The sequence below is a fragment of the Cervus canadensis genome, chromosome Y (assembly GCF_019320065.1).
Source record: "Cervus canadensis isolate Bull #8, Minnesota chromosome Y, ASM1932006v1, whole genome shotgun sequence".
Lineage (NCBI taxonomy): Eukaryota > Metazoa > Chordata > Mammalia > Artiodactyla > Cervidae > Cervus > Cervus canadensis.
This window is the reverse complement of record NC_057420.1, coordinates 6,682,677-6,702,288: the sequence shown is the minus strand read 5'-3', so window position 1 is coordinate 6,702,288 and position 19,612 is coordinate 6,682,677. Positions and strand designations below refer to the sequence as shown.

The 19,612-nt window shown below is 39.8% G+C and overlaps 1 pseudogene; it reads right to left on the bottom strand.

The window, feature by feature from the left end:
- LOC122436400 overlaps positions 1–19,612 on the bottom strand; it is an 82,609-nt pseudogene that overhangs the window by 43,234 nt on the left and 19,763 nt on the right.

Genomic DNA, 19,612 nt, shown 5'->3' with positions numbered 1-19,612 from the left:
CAACCTCTCTACTGTTGAGACATGCCCAGTTAGATGTAAACAAAATGGAAAAGTACTATTAAGACTACCCAATAATTTAAAATCCCAACAATGCAAGTAATTTTAGAAACCCCAGAAAAACCTAACTTTGTTAAAAATTTATATCCTTTACGGAAGTGGTACAGGGAATCTCTGTTCAAAACTCAAAGTAATTTACAAAACATACACATGTTCTTGTGGAAGAGAGGTTTCCTGACCTAAAAGTTTCATGAAGCTCTCTGACTTAGCCTTTTCCCAATTCCTGCCCAGGCATTTCTATTGAGCAGGTCCTCGGTTTGCCCAAGCAAAAGAGTTGGCAAAGGAGACCGTAACTGCATTTTTCAGAAAGAAGGTATCACTCTCTTTTGGCATTTCAGCTAGTGGTTCCTATTTGTGTATTTACTAGTGTCATTAACATAATTCATTTGCTGACTTCTAAAGTGAAAATTTTATTCTACTGCCAGTTTACAGGAAGCTCAAGCTCAGGTGGCTTGGATGCTGAAGAATTCAGCTGCAATGCAGGAGACCTGGGTTTGATCCCTGAGTTGGGAAAATCCCCTGTATGGCAACCCACTCCAGTATTCTTGTCTGAAGAATCGCCATGGACAGAGAAGCCTGGCAGGCTACTGTCCAAGGGGTCGCAAAGAGTCAAACACAACTGAGCGACTAAGCACACCTATACACTCACTCACAGAGTAAATGAAAATCTTCAGCATTAATTTTCAAGTTAATATATTTTTTTTTTCCTTAGGACCCTGCCACAGAGATCCACCTGGAGATGTACTAGGCAGATATATATTTTTTTTAACTTCAGAGTCAGTGCTTCTCTGAAAAATAATGTGTCTCAAGAACCTCTTTTTGGAGCACAATAAAAAGCAGGTTATTTTCCCCTGCAGGCACTGAACTGAAAACTGAACTTATTTCTCTCACTTCTCTCAACTCTGAGGTAGAGTCAACCCTGTTCTCATAGATGTGGTATCACAACATACTTATATATCTCTGTGTCATTCTAGTCAGTGATGACCTCCAGGGCTACCAACTTCAGCTTTTTATCCTGACTTTCTTTCACCGTTTCCCAGTCAACAGGGCTGAACTTACACATCTCAGAATCTTTGGCTTCAGGCTGGTGACACTGTCTCTCTATCATCTCCAACTGTGGGAACTGCACCATTGCATGCTCAAAAAGAAAAATGAATACAGAATCCGCCACCCCCACCAAAAAAAAAAAAAAGAACACATAAGCATCAAAGCTATTTTAGGTGCCTTATCTTAAGGGTAGTATCTTCCAAAAAATATTTGCCTGAAACCAACCATGATTTATGAAATAAAGCTGTTCTACCATACACTCCTCATAAATGTTGGTATGAAGATATATATTCTATGTGAATGTACATTCAATAAATACACTTGTAAAAATGATATTCTTTTTTTCAGATAAATAGACACACAATCAAATGTAAAAGAGAGTGGTAAGAAGAGATGCACAATGAACAAAGATGAGCACAGGGTATAAAATTCCCTTCAGCTATTTGGTAGTAAAATTTAACTCTAAAGGCTTATGTAATATTGTAGTAAAAATAATTTGTAAGAATAAATTTGCAAAACTAACTGATGATTAGCAGCAAGTAGACACAAAATACTGTCCTTCTGTAATCCTTATGTAATTAAGGGTCAGGTATATAATCCTTAAATTTCATAAACATGAGCTAATATTTTTTCATGACATTACAAAAATAATTTGGCTTTATTCATTTTTCAGATAATGATAAAAGTCTTGGTATATTCCTGCATGAATCATAATTCACTACTACGCAAGAGGTGTGTTCTTATGTGGATGTGTGAATCCTGCATGACTATCAGACATGTGACTGCTACACATTTTCACCAAATATCACATAACACATTCTGAACATTAATGTTAACATACACTAACAGCATAAAAAGTAAAATAACTGACAAACATCATGCAACCTTTAAAATCCTCTGCAATTATTAAAACTTCTGTTATCAGCATTTGAGTGAAGTTTTTTTTTTTTTTTTTTAACCTGAAAGAACTAAATGCTACTATGTAATTTCCCTTATTGGACACACTTAATAATAATTTCAAACATTTAAATTATTATAAGCTTCATTAACCAAATCTCTCTGGTGTCCTACCATAAAATAAGCCCCCAGTCCTCTTCACGCATTTAAAAAACTAACAACTGGTCAGTTTGCTGTAATCCAGGTGGAGGGCTCAGCTGCAATGCCTGCTGCTCCTGGCTGAGTGGACTGGAATCAGCAAACAGCTCTGTAGTGACACACTTGAACCAGTCACCCACGTAACCAGCAGAGTTAGCAATTCTCTTTGCCAGCTTAGACAGCTTTGGTTTCAGAACTTTGCTAGTGGTTGATTCTGCCTCATCAGCTAAATTTTTGGTATTGGTGGAGGTTATATCCACACCTGGTGGGGCACCAGCCATGCAAAATGGTTTGGGTACCTTTTTTACCAGAAGTTACAGCAAGGCTATCACTTCTCAGAATTGGCTGCAGGAACAGAGTTAAGACTGGCATTTCTCAGTTCTCCCTGTTGGGTCACACTGGGACATTCTCTTTGCTTAACCTAAAGACTGAGGGGGCTGGAGTGTGTTTGAAAGTGTAGGTTTCATCACTGATGTACCCCAACTGCTCTCTCAGGATAATTAAATCTTGGTAGGGCGGCAGCACCAGATCAGTCAGGGGTTTGGTGCCCTCAGCACTCTGGCTGAGCTTAGACTCTCAGTTGAAAAGCTGGTTATATGTCTCCATTACATTTTGCATCTGGTTCTTCCTGCAGAAGAGCTGCATGTAGAAGATGGTTATTTCTGGTGACAGTTTTCTTTTGCTTCTAGACAGGGCTTGCATTTAGGTTCTTGTTGCTGGAGATCTCTGAATGTAAAATCATTCTGTTAGCTTCAAACATCTCAGAAAATTTATTTTGAAGGCTTGGGTCCTCATATGAGGATCTGTCATCAGAGCAGGATAACTTCTCTGATTTTTGTTCTTTAGTGATCTCTACAGGGAGTCCAAGCAATGTGCCTTTATTTGTCACAAACTCTGGCCAGTCCATGGGTACCTTTTAGGGGAATCAAGGCTTTGGAGCAAGATGCCTGGGAAAGAGAGTACTGTTTAGCAACAAAACTGCGTGAGGGTGCACAGGTTTCTTGATATGATATGAGAGAGGGTTTAGAGGCATGGTTTCATGTGCTGAATAAGGAAGGTAACTCCAATGGCAGGAAATTTGTGGGGACTTGAACACCTCATCTGGAGACAGAAATGCCAAATTTGGTGGAAGATCATCCTCATTTGCTTTGAAATTCAGTTCTGGGTTACTGGCTTTGATGCCCTTGCTGCCAGTGTCATTGCTTTGTTTGACAGGTGTGATTAACACCTGACCAATATGTTGATTAATAGATGCCACTGAATCCATGGAGCTCTTACTAGTTCTGGTGACATCCACACTGCCATTTGGGACTGAAAACACAAAGGCTGGGTGGCCCATACTCAACCTTGACCCCAACACATCAGTGACCATGGCAACTGTGCTTCTCACTTAGGAGCAAAATGAACTGTACTGCTGTGGGATGGCCCCACAAGTCCAAACTCTTGTTCTTCAGAAGCAAGCCTCTACCACTGTCTCTTCATTAGAATTTGGCCCATGCACCAATGAGAATGAGGGGGCTCTGCTAATGATGTCAGATTTATAGACAACACAATCTTTTCCTGGAGGAAATAGTTTCTTTTGGAATCTCACTTCTGGAGAACCAGAAGTGATTCTGCTCTGCTGTGAACCAAGACTTCAGGAGACATCTTCTTCATGTGGTCAGCTTTGGAAGCATCGACATCCACCACTTCAGAAGACTAGGCTAGTGGCTTACTGGTGACACCTTTGGTAACTATCTGCTTCTCCAATAGAGGAGGTGACCTGCCATCCTTTCTGCCCTGACACACTTTTTTCCAAGTGTGCCCAGGAACTGGCTGTGTCCTTTCAGCTCCCTGTGGATACTTGCTGCTGCAGAGTTTGGCCATGAGGCACTCGCTGCTGATCTTCATGCATGGCTTCAACATGGAGATGAAGGGTGAGGTGGAGATCCTGCCATAATGTTTATTGATTTCAGAGCAGATGTTTGCAGTGGGCTGGGAAGGAAAGTTGAGTCTTGGTAAAGGCCAGGGTGACAGTGGTAGAAGACCTGTGTCCCCCAGTAGGCCAGTGGTGACTGCCTTGGCAGAAGGTCCTAGGCTGCTCATTATTCTTGAAGTAGGAATTAATCAGGCTACCATGACTGACACCAATCTTCCAGTACAGGCTTTTGTCTGCACAAGGCACATGTGGGGTGCCTGGGGATGATGAAGGTATTGAGAGCCTCACAAGTAAGCAAGAGATGATACCATATGGGGATTCACAGACTGAGGCGGTGGCAGGCAGAGAAAGTGCTCCTCATTTGTACAGACCGGGAACTACATCAGCTGAGCTAACCTTTAGAACTGAGGTGGCAATATCTTGTATATGTTCACTGATACTTATTTGGAAAGTTGAAGGAAGGGGAGATGTCTGGCATGGCTCCCTCCATGTAAAGATTGACCCAGGGCAGCTGCAAGTAATGAGCACCTCTATGTTGAGATGGCTACATTTGTCATTGCCAGACCAATCTGAGCCCAATGTTGCTGCTGTAGGGAATGCAATTTTTTTTGTTCTAAGTGGTGTCTTAGTACTTAGTACACAGCACTGAAGTTATCTGGCAGTTTTCCAGACAATGGAAGCCTCCACTGTTTCAGGTATCTTCAGTTTGAACTCCATCTCTGGACTTTTTTCTGAAGCAGACTCAGCTCCACCTAAAGAGCTTATGCCAGTCTCCTGACCTTTTTCTGAAGCCAATACACACCAGCTAGAAGAGTCAATACCTTCAAGGACACATATGTCCCTCTGGATCAGGCCAGTGCAGTCCATGCTAAGCTCTGCAATGCCATCAATCCAGTGGAAAGCAGCCACATCCACCTTTACAGAAAAAGAACACTACTTGTATGTTATTTATTATTCTTTCAAAGCAGAAGTATCTATCCCAAAGAAAGTCCATAGATTAATTTTTCATGACAGCAGCCTAACATTAGAGCAAACATGGTTAAAGATGAAATAAAAATAAAATATCTATGGGCCTTCATTATTCCATTTCCCTTCTCCACTCTTATATATTTTCACTTCTATCTCACAGTACTTAAATGTGCTTCCTGCATTTCTTCACCACTCAATCAATTAGCATTCTAAAAGCATGTAAAATTTTGTATCATTTTAGAGTTTATATATATTAATTAAATTATTAAGTGAGTGAGAAGAGGCAATATACAACACTTAACAATTTACAATAACCCTCCCCAGACCTGTCAGGGTTATATGTGGATTCTTTCCTGGACACAGAAAGGGAAGACTTAATATAACCATCTTGATATAACAATCTGTGGAAGATATAACAATCTTCCACAAACAATTGGAAATAGAACTTCATTTCTAAATCAACAGAGCATGTAAGGGTCAAACTGCTGTCCCATCTTTCTCCTCCTCTCCTTGGTATCTGGTGACAGAATTGTGTTTCATATCCAATGGTAAAAGATATACCGAGTGTCTACTAAAGGCTAATAATCTATTCAGGTGCCACCACTGACCAAAAACAAAGCTGTAAACAGGAAAGCAGTGAGAGAAAACTGACTCATATATACATACAGACTTATTTAAAATTGCTAAGATTTCTTAGCAGAAATATTTCAGGAAAGAAAGCAGTAGATGATAAATTAAAAGTGTGAGAAAAAACAACTGTTAACCAAGATTACAACATCTGCAAAACTGTACTTCAAAACTGGAAGAGAAGTTAAGAGTTACCCCCAAATTAAGAAACACTAAAGATCAAAACCACAATGAGGTACCATTACACGCCAGTCAGGATGGCTGCTATCCAAAAGTCTACAAGCAATAAATGCTGGAGAGGGTGTGGAGAAAAGGGAACCCTCTTACACTGTTGGTGGGAATGCAAGCTAGCACAGCCGCTATGGAAAACAGTGTGGAGATTTCTTAAAAAACTGGAAATAGAACTGCCATATGACCCAGCAATCCCACTTCTGGGCATACACACTGAGGAAACCAGATCTGAAAGAGACACGTGCACCCCAATGTTCATCGCAGCACTGTTTATAATAGCCAGGACATGGAAGCAACCTAGATGCCCATCAGCAGATGAATGGATAAGGAAGCTGTGGTACATATACACCATGGAATATTACTCAGCCGTTAAAAAGAATTCATTTGAACCAGTCCTAATGAGATGGATGAAACTGGAGCCCCTTATACAGATTGAAGTAAGCCAGAAAGATAAAGAACATTACAGCATACTAACACATATATATGGAATTTAGAAAGATGGTAACGATAACCCTATATGCAAAACAGAAAAAGAGACACAGAAATACAGAACAGACTTTTGAACTTGTGGGAGAATGTGAGGGTGGGATATTTCAAAAGAACAGCATGTATACTATCTATGGTGAAACAGATCACCAGCCCAGGTGGGATGCATGAGACAAGTGCTCGGGCCTGGTGCACTGGGAAGACCCAGAGGAATCGGGTGGAGAGGGAGGTGGGAGGGGGGATCGGGATGGGGAATACGTGTAAATCTATGGCTGATTCATATCAATGTATGACAAAACCCACTGAAATGTTGTGGAGTAATTAGCCTCCAAAAAAAAAAAAAAAAAAAAAAAAAAAGAAACACTAAAGAAATTCATTATCACAAGAAATTCATTTCTTCCTTAGAAGAAATCCTAACTGGAGTCATTCAAATTAAAACAAAAAATATTCCACAGAAACACAGAATCATATGGATTTCAATACTTTCCCATAAAGCTAAATACAAAGATAAATAAAACAGTGTACTACTGTAATGTAGGTCCATGAACTCATTTTTTAACTGCTGAACTAAACTTATAATTCAGATGACCATTATATCTACTACTGTCAGAAAGAACTCCTTTAGAAGAAATGGAGTAGCCTGCATAACAACAAAAGAGTCTGAAATGTAGTACTCGGGGGCAGTCTTAAAAAATGACAGAATGATCTCAGTTCATTTTCAAGGCAAACCATTCAATACCTCAGTAATCCAAACCTATACCCCAAACACTAATGTTGAGGAAGCTGAAGTTGAACAGTTCTATGAAGACCTACATGACCTTCTAGAACTAACATCTAAAAAGATGTCCTTTGCATCACAGGGGACTGGAATGCAAAGGCAGGAAATCAAGAGCCAACTGGAGTAACAGGGAAGCTTGGCCTTAGAGTACGAAATGAAGCAGCATAAAGGCTAGCAGGATTTGGCCAAGAAAAAGCATCGGTCATAGAAACACCCTCTTCCAACAACACAAGAGACAGTTCTACGCATGGACATCACCAGATCATGATACCGAAATCAAACCGATTTATATTCTTTGAAGCCGAAGACAGAGAAAACTCTATACAGTCAGCAAAACTGTGCTCAGGTCATGAGCTCCTTATTGCAAACTTCAGACTTAAACTGAAGAAAGCAGGAAAAACCATAAGACCATCCAGGTATCAGTTCAGTTCAGTCTCCAGTTGTGTCCGACTCTTTGTGACCCTATGGACTGCAGCACACCAGGCTTCCCTGTCCATCACCAATTCCCGCAGTCCACACAAACCCATGTCCATTGAGTCAGTGATGCCATTAAACCATCTCATTCTCTGTCATCCCCTTCCTCTCCACCTTTAATCTTTCCAGCATCAGGGTCTTTTCTAAGGAGTCGGTTCTTTGCATCAGGTGGCCAAAGTACTGAGTCTCAGCATCAGTCTTTCCAATAAATATTCAGGACTGATCTTCGTTAGGTCTGACTGGTTTGATCTCCTTGCAGCCCATGGGACTCTCAAGAGTCTTCTCCAACACCAGTTCAAAATCATCAATTTGTCAGCACTCAGCGTTCTTTGTGGTCAAACATTCACATCCATACATGACTACTGGAAAAGCCATATCTTTGACTAAATGGATCTTTGTCAGCAAAGCAATGTCTCTTTTAATATGCTGTCTAGGTTGGTCATAGCAAGTGAATTTCAATACTGGCTGCCCAAAAAATTAAAGTCTATCACAGTTCCCATTGTTTCCCCATCTATTTGCCCTGAAGTTATGGGACCAGATGCCATGATCTTAGATTTTTTTTAATGTTTACTTTTAAGCCACCTTTTTCACTGTCCTCTTTCACTTTCATTAACAGGATCTTTAGTTCCCCTTCACATTCTGCCAAAAGGGTGGTGTCATCTGAGGTGGTGACAACTTTAATCAATATCTGAAGTTATTGATATATCTCCCAGCAATCTTGATTCCAGTTAGTGCTTCATCCAGCATGGCATTTCACATGTATGTACTTTGCATATAAGTTAAATAAACACAGTGACAATATACAGGCTTGATGAACTCCTTTCCCAATTTGGCACCAGTCTGTTGCTCTAACCATTCTCATTCTAACCATTGCTTCTGGACCTGCATATAGATTTCCCAGGAGGCAGGTAAGGAGGTCTGGTATTCTCTCCTCTTCAAGGATTTTCCAGGTTGTTGCAATCCACACTATCAAAGGCTATGGCATAGTCAGTAAAGCAGAAGTATATGCTTTTCTGGAAATCTCTTGCTTTTTCTATGATCCAAAGAATGTTGGCAATTTCATCTCTGGTTCCTCTGCTTTTCTAAATCCAACTTGAACACATGGAAGTTCCTGGTTCACATACTGTTGAAGACTCACTTCCAGGTAAAACCTAAATCAAATTCCTTATGATTATACAGTGGAGGTAACAAACAGATTCAAGGCATTAGATCAGGTAGAACGTCTGAAGAACTATGGATGGAGATTCATAATATTGTACAGGGTTGGTGATCAAAACCATCCCAAAGAACAAGAAATGCAAGAAAGCAAAATGGTTGTCTAAGCAGGGCTTACAAATAGATGAGAAAATAAGAGAAACAAAAGACAAAGGAGAAGAGAAAAGACACACCCATCTGAATGCAGAGTTCCAGAATAGCAAGGAGAGATAAGAAAGCCTATTAGGTGAACAATGCAGAGAAACAGAGGAAAACAATAAGAGTGGGAAAGACTAGAGATCTCTTTAAGAAAATTGGAGATGCCAGGGTAACATTTCATGCAAAGATGGGCACAATAAAGGACAAAAATGGCAAAACTAAGAGAAGAAGGGGACATTAAGAAACGATTGCAAAAACACACAGAAGAATTTACAAAAATGGTACTAATGATCCAGATAATCACAATGGTGCCTAGAGTCAGATATCCTCAAGTGTGAAGGCAAGTAGGCCTTAGGAAGCATCACTACACACAAAGCTAGTGATGGTGATGGAATTCCAGCTCAGGTATTTCAACCCCTAAAAGATTATGCTATGAAAATGCTGCACTCAATATGCCAGCAAGTTTGGAAAACTCAGCAGTGGTCACAGGACAAGAAAATGTCAGTGTTCATTCCAATCCCAAAGAAGGGGAATGCCAAAAAATGTTCAAACTACCACAAAATTGCACTCATTTCACACACTACCTAAGTAATGCTCCAAATACTTCAAGTTAGGCTTAACAGTATGTGAACTGAGAACTTCAGGATGTACAGGTGGATTTTGAAAAGAAGAGGAACCAGAAATCAAACTGCAAACATCCACTGGATCACAGAAAAGGCACAAAAATTCCAGAAAACTTATCTACTTATGCTTCACTTACTATACTAAAGCCTTTGTGTGGAGCACAACAAACTACAGAAAATTCTTAGAGATATAAATACCAGACAACTTTATCTATTTTCTGAGAAGGCTGTATACACGACAAGAAGCAACAGTTAATACTTGACATGGACTGTTCAAAACTGGGAAAAGAATATCTCAAGGCTGTACATTGTACTCTGTTAATTTAATTTTGATGCAGAGATGAGTTCAGTTCAGTTCGGTTCAGTCACTCAGACGTGTCCTACTCGTTGCAACCCCATTAACCACATCACGCCAGGCCTCCCTGTCCATCATCAATTCCCGCAGTCCACTCAAACCTATGTCCATTGAGTTGGTGATGCCATCCAACCATCTCATCCTCTGTATTCCCCTTCTCCTCCTGCCCTCAATCTTTCCCAGCATCAGGGTCTTTCCCAATAAGTCACTCTACACATCAGGGGGCCAAGGTACTGGAGTTTCAGCTTCAACATCAGTCCTTCCAACGAACACCGAGGACTGATCTCCTTTAGGATGGATTGGTTGGATCTCCCTGCAGTCCAAGGGACTCTCAAGAGTCTGCTCCCAACACCAAAGTTCAAAAGGATCAATTCTTCCATGCTCAGTTTTCTTTATAGTCCAACTCTCACATCCATACATGACCACTGGAAAAACCATAGCCTTCACCAGGACATTTGTTAACAATTTATTGCCTCTGCTTTTTAATATGCTGTCTATGTTAGTCATAACTTTCCTTCCAAGGAGTGTCTTTTAATTTCATGGCTGCAGTCACCATCCACAGTGATTTGGGAGACCAGAATAATAAGGTCAGTCACTGTTTCCACTGTTTCCCCATCTTTTTGCCATGAAGTGACGGGATCAGATGCCACGACCTTAGTTTTCTGAATGTTGAGCTTTAAGCCAACTTTTTCACACTCCTCTTTCACTTTCATCAAGAGGCTCTTTAATTCTTCTTCACTTTCTACCATAAGGGTGGTGCCATCTGCCTATCTGAGGTTATTGATATTTCTCCTGGCAATCTTGATTCCATCTTGTGCTTACTCCAGCCCAGCGTTCTTCATGATGTACTCTACATATAAGTTAAATAAGCAGGATGACATTATACAGCCTTGACGTACGCCTTTTCCTGTTTGGAACCAGTTTGTTGTTCCATGTCCAGTTCTAACTTGCTTCCTGACCCGCAAACAGGTTTCTCAAGAGGCAGGTCAGGTATTCCCATCTCTTTCAGAATTTTCAGAGTACATCATGCAAAACGCTGGACCAGATAAATCACATGCTAGACTTAAGACTATAGGAAGAAACATCAATAACCTCAGATATTCAGATGACAACGCCCTAATGGTCTCCCCATCCTATTCCCCATAAAACAACTTCTGATCACTAGCAGAGGACATCAGGCACCCAGAAAAGCAGCCCATTGTCTTCAAAAGGAGGTAGGACAAAATACAAAAGATAAAAAGAGAGACAAAAGTGTTAGGGACAGAAACCCATCCCAGGAAGGGAGAGTTAATAGAGGAAGTTTCCAAACAACAGAAACCCTCTCACTGGCAGGTCTGGGGGAAGTTTTCTAATCTCGGAGGGCATCCTAACTGGGAGGAAAAATAAATAAAACCCACAGATTACATACCTTAAAGCAACTCCCAGCAGAAAAGTACCCCAGATGCTTGCATCCACCACCAGCAAGAGGGGGCTGAACAGAGAAGAGCAGGCAGCATTGCTTCAGGTAAGGACCGAACCTGAATGCCCTGAGGGCAATCTGCCGGAGCTAACATGAGATAGCAACTTAAACTGTGGGATAGCAGGAGAGAGAGAGAATTAACCTGTGCAAAGCCCTAACCTAAGACACAGCCGGCTCATTCGCAGAAAAAAAGAACTGAGCAATACAAGAGAAGAGCTAGCCGGCTGCTGTGGACCAGCCCATCCCCCGCGGGAGGCAGGAGGCAGGCGCCAGCCAAAGTCGGAAAGGGGCTAACCCGGCCCCAGAGACGGCATCCCCTACCAAACTGCAAATAGGCTTCCAGTTATTAACCAAAGACTTCCTAAGATTTTGGATGATTGACATCTGCTGGGAGGGTCGCAGCCAGACATCAGCTCCCGAGAGGAGACACAAGAAACACTGGGCGGGGGGCGCGCGTCAGGAAACTGAGGCTGGGACGGGGAGGGGAAAAGGATCACCGCACCTGGGGAGAATGCACTCATCAAGTTCCTGGTTGCCTGAGCTGCTTGGACCCAGGAAGGCACAAAAGGCAGGCTCAACCAAGCCTGCGCCTTTGTGGAGTACCCAAAACCTGAACCTAAGTGGCTTAGTTCTGGGAAGTGCACAAAACTCAGGGCCCTCTCCCTGTAGAGCAACCTGGAGCCTGAGCAGTGTAGACAAGGAAAGCACCCACGGCGTGAGTAGGGGCAAACCCAGTGTGGCCAGAACACTGCGGGTACTCCCCACACAAGCTAGTGATGTTTGTGTGCAGTGCCCCTCCCTCCACACAGCACAACTGAACAAGCGAACATCAACAAGAGACACCTCCACCCCCTTGTGTCAGGGTGGAAATTAGACACTGCAGAGACCTGCAAACAGAAGCCAAATAAACAAAGGGAACCGCTTTTGAAGTGACAGGTGCAACAGATTAAAAGCCCTATATTTAACACCGACTACACTGGAAGGGGCCTATGGATATTGAGAAGTATAAGCTAGGAAAAGTAACTGACACTGAACTGAGCCCACACTGCCTGCAACAGCTCCAGAGAAATTCCTAAATATACATTTAATATTATTATTTTTTTAATTTAAAAAATTTTTAAATATTTTTTTATTTTCTTTTTTCTTAAGTTCCCTATTACTACTTAATTTTCATTTTTATAACACACTATAAGCTTGAAAAAAAAAAGGACTCTATTTTTAAAGCAAATCATATATATTTCTTAAATTTCTTGGTTTTTTTTAATATTGTATTTTTAAGAGTCTAACCTCTACTCTAGATTTTTAATTTCTGTTTTTCGGTATATCAACTTTGGACATTTAAGAATCCAATCTTCAGTACCCATTTTTACTGAGGAGTGTGATTACTGGTTTGATTACTCTCTCCCCCTTTTGACATTCGTTTTTCTCCCCCAGATCACCTCTATTTCCTCCTTTCCCCGTCTCTTCTGAATCCAATTCTGTGAATCTCTGTGGGTGTTCTGAGCTGCAGAGAACACTTAGGGAACAGAGTACTGCCTAGAGCTGTATCTCTTCTCTTGACTCCCCCCTTTTCTCCTCCTGCTCACCTCTATCTCCTTCCTCCCTCTCCTCTTCTTCATGTGACTCTGTGAACCTCTCTGGGTGTCCCTCACGGTGGAGAATCTTTTCACCATTAACCTAGAAGTTTTATTATCAGTGCTGTATAGTTGCAGAAGTCTTGAGGCTAATGGAAGAATAAGACTGAAATTCAGAGGTAGGAGGCTTAAGCCCAAAACCTGAGAACACCAGAGAACTCCTGACTACAGGGAACATTAATTAATAAAAGATCATCCAAAAGCCTCAACACCTACACTGAAACCAAACAACACCAAAAAGTCAATAAGTTCCAGAGCAAGACATACCATGCAAACTCTCCAGCAATGCAGGACCATAGCCCTGAGTATCAATATATAGGCTGTGCAAAGCCACAACAAACCCATAGACCCATTCCAAAACTCACTACTGGACACTCCATTGCACTCCAGAGATAAGAAACACAACTCTACCCACCAGAACACCGACACAAGTTTCCCTAACCAGGAAACCTTGACAAGCCAATCGTCCAAGCCCATCCACAGAGAGGAACCTCTGCAATAAAAAGGACCACAGACCAGCAGAATACAGAAAGGCCACCACAAACACAGCAATTTAAATAAGATGAAAAGGCAGAGAAATACCCAGCAGGTAAAGGAACATGAAAAATGCCCACCAAGGCAAACAAAAGAGGATGGGATAGGGAATCTATCTGAAAAATAATTTAGAATAATGATAATAAAAATGATCCAAAATCTTGAAAACAAAATGGAGTTACAGATAAATAGCCTGGAGACAAGGATTGAGAAGATGCAGGAAATGTTTAACAAGGAATTAGAAGATAATTTTTAAAGTCAATTAAAAATGAATACTACAATAAATGAGATAAAAAACACTCTGGAGGGAACCACCAGTACAGTAACAGAGGCAGAAGATAGGATAAGTGATGTAAAAGATAAAATGGTGGAAATAAATGAAGCAGAGAGGAAAAAAGAAAAAGAATCAAAAGAAATGAGGACAACCTCAGGAACCTCTGGGTGAAATGCCCCAACATCTGAATCATAGGAGTCCCAGAAGAAGAAGATAAAAAGACAGGGAATGAGAAAATACTCGAGTAGATAACAGCTGAAAACTTCCTCAAAATGGGGAAGGAAATAAGTCACACAAGTCCAAGAAATCCAGAGAGTCCCAAACAGGATAAACCCAAGGCAAAACACCCCAAGACACATATTAATCAAATTAACAAAGAACAAATATTAAAAGCAGCAAGGGGGAAATAATAAATAGCACACAAAGGGATTCCCATAAGGATAACAGCTGGTCTATCAATAGAAACCCTTCAAGCCAGAAGGGAATGGCAGGACATACTTAAAGTAATGAAAGAGAATAACCTACAACCCAGATTACTGTACCCAGCAAGGATCTCATTCGGATATGAAAGAGAATTCAAAAGCTTTACAGACAAGCAAAAGCTGAGAGAATTCAGCACCACCAAACCAGCTCTTCAACAAATGCTAAAGGACCTTCTGTGGATAGGAGATACAGAAAGGTTGTATAAACACAAACCCAAAACAACAAAGTAAATGGTAATGGGACCAAACTTATCAATAATTACCTTAAATGTAAATGGGTTGAATGCCCCAACCAAAAGACAAAGACTGGCTGAATGGATATAAAAGCAAGACCCCTATATATCCTGTCTACAAGAGACCCACCTCAAAACAAGGGACACATACAGACTGAAAGTGAAGGGCTGGAAAAAATATTTCATGCAAATGGTGACCAAAAGAAAGCAGGAGCTGCAATACTTATACCAGATAAAATGGACTTTCAAATAAAGGCTGTGAAAAGAGACAAAGAAGGACACTACATAATGATCAAAGGATCAATTCAAGGAGAAGATATAACATTATAAATATATATGCATCCAACATAAGAGCACCACAATATGTAAGGCAAATGGAAACAAGTATGAAAGGGGAAATTAACAATACCACAATAATAGTGGGAGACTTTAATACCCCACTCACAATTATGGATAGATCAACTAAACAGAAAATTATCAAGGAAACACAAACTTTAAATGACAGAATGAACCAGCTAGACCTAACTGATATCTATAGGACATTTCACCCCAAATCAATCAATTTCACCTTTTTCTCAATTGCACACGGAACCTTCTCCAGAATAGATCACATCCAGGGTGATAAATCTAGCCTTGGTAAATTAGAAAAAAAAAAAAAAAGGAATCATTCCAGTCATCTTTTCTGAACAAAATGCAGTAAGATTACACCTCAATCACATGAACAAGCCATTAGAAATTCAAACATATGCAGGCTAAATAATATGCTTCTGAATAACCAGCAAATCATAGAAGAAATGAAAAAAAGAAATCAAAATATGCATAGAAGTGAATGAAAATGAAAACACAACAACCCAAAACATATGGGACACTGTAAAAGCAGTGCTAAGGGGAAGGTTCATAGCAATACAGGCTTACCTCAAGAAACAAGAAAAAAATCGAATAAATAAACTAACTCTACACCTAAAGCAACTAGAAAAGAAAGAAATGAAGAACCCCAGGGTTAGCAGAAGAAAAGAAATCTTAAACATTAGGGCAAAAATAAATTCAAAAGAAACAAAAGAGACCATAGCAAAAATCAACAAAGCTAAATGCTGGGTTTTTTTTAAGATAAATAAAATTGACAAACTGTTAGCCAGACTCATCAAGAAACAAAGGGAGAAAAACCAAATTAACAAAATTAGAATGAAAATGGAGAGATCACAACAGACAACACTGAAATACAAAGGATCATAAGAGACTACTACTAGCAGCTCTATGCCAATATAATGGAAAACTTGGAAGGAATGGACAAATTCTTAGAAAAGTATAACTTTCCAAACCTGAACCAGGAAGAAATAGAAGATCATAACAGCCCCATGACAAGCACAGACATTGAAACTGTAATCAGAAATCTTCCAGCAAACAAAAGCCCAGGTGGAGACTGCTTCACAACTGAATTCTACCAAAAATTTAGAGAAGAGCTAATACCTCTCTTACTCAAACTCTTCCAGAAAACTGCATTCCAAACTCATTCTATGAGCCCACCATCACCCTAATACCAAAACCAGACAAAGATGCCACGAAAAAGAAAACTACAGACCAATATCACTGATGAACATAGATGCAAAAATCCTTAACAAAATTCTAGTAAACGGAATCCAACAACATATTAAAAAGATCATACATCATAACCAAGTGGGCTTTGTCCCAGGAAGGCAAATCAATCAATGTAATACACTGCATTAACAAATTAAAAGATAAAAACCATTTGATTATCTCAATAGATGCAGAAAAAGCCCTTGGCAAAATTCAATGTCCATTTATGACAAAAACTCTCCAGAAAGCAGGAATAGAAGGAATATAATAGAAGGAACATAATAAAAGCCATACATGACAAGCCCACAGTGAACATTATCCTCAATGGTGAAAAATTGAAAGCATTTCCCCTAAAATCAGGAACAAAACAAGGGTGTCCACTCTCACCACTACTATTCAACATAGTTTTGGAAGTTTTGGCCATGGCAATCAGAGTAGAAAAAGAAATAAAAGGAATTCAGATAGGAAAAGAAGAAGTAAAACTCTCACTGTTTGCAGATGACATGATCCTCTACATAGAAAACCCTAAAGACTCTACCAGAAAATTACTAGAGCTAATCATTGAATATAGTAAAGTTGCAGTATATAAAATTAACACACAGATATCCCTTGCATTCCTATACACTAACAATGAGAAAACAGAAAGAGAAATTAAGGAAACAATACAATTCACCATTGCAAAAAATAAAATAAAAAATAAAATACTTGGGAGTATATCTACCTAAAGAAACAAAAGACCTATATATAGACAACTATAAAAAACTAAAAACATTAATGAAAGAAATCAGAGAGGACCCAAATAGATGAAGAAATATACCATGTTTATGGATTGGAAGAATCAATACTGTGAAAATGACTATACTATCCAAAGCAAGCTATAGATTCAGTGCAATCCCTATTAAGCTACCAATGGTATTTTTCACAGAACTAGAATAAAAATTTCACAATTTGTATGGAAATACAAAAAAACCTTGAATAGCCAAAGCAATCTTGAGAAAGAAGAAAGGAACTGGATGAATCAACCTGCCTGACTTCAGACTCTACTACAAAGCCACAGTCATCAAGACAGCATGGTACTGGCACAAAGATAGAAATACAGATCAATAGAACAAAGGAGAAAGCCCAGAGATAAATTCACATACCTACGGACAACTTATCTTCAACAAAGGAGGCAAGAATATACAATGGAAAAAATGCAACCTCTTTAGCAAGTGGTGCTGGGAAAACTGGTCAACCACTTGTAAAAGAATGAAACTAGAACACTTTCTAACACCATACACAAAAATAAACTCAAAATGGATTAAAGATATAAATGTAAGACCAGAAACTATAAAACTCCTAGAGGAGAATATAGGCAAAACACTCTCTGACATAAATCATAGAAAGATCCTCTATGACCCATGTCCCACAACACTGGAAATAAAAGCAAAAATTTAAAAAAAAAAAAAAAGGGGACCTAATGAAACTTAAAAGCTTTTGCACAACAAAGGAAACTATAAGCAAGGTGAAAAGACAGCCTTCAGAATGGGAGAAAATAATAGCAAATGAAGAAACAAACAAAGGATTAATCTCAATAATATACAAGCAACACCTGCAGCTCAATTTCTGAAAAATAAATGACCCAATCAAAAAATGGGCCAAAGATCTAAACCGACATTTCTCTAAAGAAGACATACAGGTGGCTAACAAACACATGAAAAGATGCTCAACATCACTCATTATCAGAGAAATGCAAATCAAAACCTCAATGAGGTACCATTACACTCCAGTCGGAATGGTTGCTATCCAAAAGTCTACAAGCAATAAATGCTGGAGAGGGTGTGGAGAAAAGGGAACCCTCTTACACTGTTGGTGGGAATGCAAACTAGTACAGGCACTATGGAAAACAGTGTGGAGATCCTTTAAAAAACTGGAAATAGAACTGCCATATGACCCAGCAATCCCACTTCTGGGCATACACACTGAGGAAACCAGAACTGAAAGAGACACACATACCCATGTTCATCACAGCACTGTTTATAATAGCCAGGAGACAGAAAGAACCTAGATGCTTATCAGCAGACAAAGGGATAAGAAAGCTATGGTACATATACACCATTGAATATTACTCCGCCATTAAAAAGAATTCATTTGAACCAGTCCTAATGAGATGGATGAAGCTGGAGCCCATTATACAGAGTGAAGTAAGCCAGAAAGATAGACACCAATACAGTATACCAACACATATATGTGGAATTTAGAAAGATGGTAACAATAACCCTATATGCAAGACAGAAACAGAGACACATATGTATAGAACAGACTTTTGGACTCTATGGGATAAGGCGAGGGTGGGATGATCTGAGAGAATAGCATTGAAACATGTATATTATCAAGTGTGAAACAGATCACCATTCCAGATTGTACACATGAGACAAGTGCTCAGGGCTGGTGCACTGGGATGAACCAGAAGGATGGGATGGGGAAGGAGGTGGGAGGGCCATTCAGGACGGGGAACACATGTAAATCCATGGCTGATTCATGTCAATGTATGGCAAAAACCACTACAATATTGTAAAGTAATTAGCCTCCAACTAATAAAATATAATGGAAAAAAAAAAAAAAAAGGAAAACAAAATCAGAATGAGGTATCGTTTCATACTGTTCAGAATGGCCATCACCAAAATGTCTACAAAGAAATGCTGGAGAGAGTGTGGAGAAAAGGGAACGCTCTTACATTTTGGTGGGAATCCAAACTGGTATAACAATAGTGGGAGATTCCTTAAAAACTGGGAATTGAACTGCCATATGATCCAGCAATTCCACTTCTTGGGATATCCACCAAGGAAACCAGAACTGAAAGAGACACAGGTACCTCAATATTCATTGCAGCATTGATCACAATAAGCTGGACATGGAAGCAACTTAGATGTCCATCAGCAGATGAATGCATATGTTGTGGTACATAAACACAACGGAAAACTAACTCACCTATAAAAAGGAATGCACTTGAGTCAATTCTAATGAGGTGAGTAAACATGGAGCCTATTACACACGGTGAGCTAAGTCAGAAAAAGAGAAACAAGTACTGTATATTAATGCACATATATGGAATTTAAAAGGATGGTACTGACTCTTACATACAGCAAAGGAGACACAGATGTAAAGACCAGACTACTGGACTCAGCCAGAAATGGCAAGGGTGGGTGATGAGAGACTAGATTTGAAATGTGCATATTACCATATGTAAAATAGATGACCATGAAAGCTCGATGCATGAAGCAGGACATCCAAAGTTGGTGCACAGGGAAACCCAGAGGGATGGCATGGGCACAAAGGTGGGAAGGGGCTCAGGATGGTGTAACATATGTACACCTATGGCTTATTCATGTTGATGTATGGCAAAAACCATCACAATATTGTAAATGT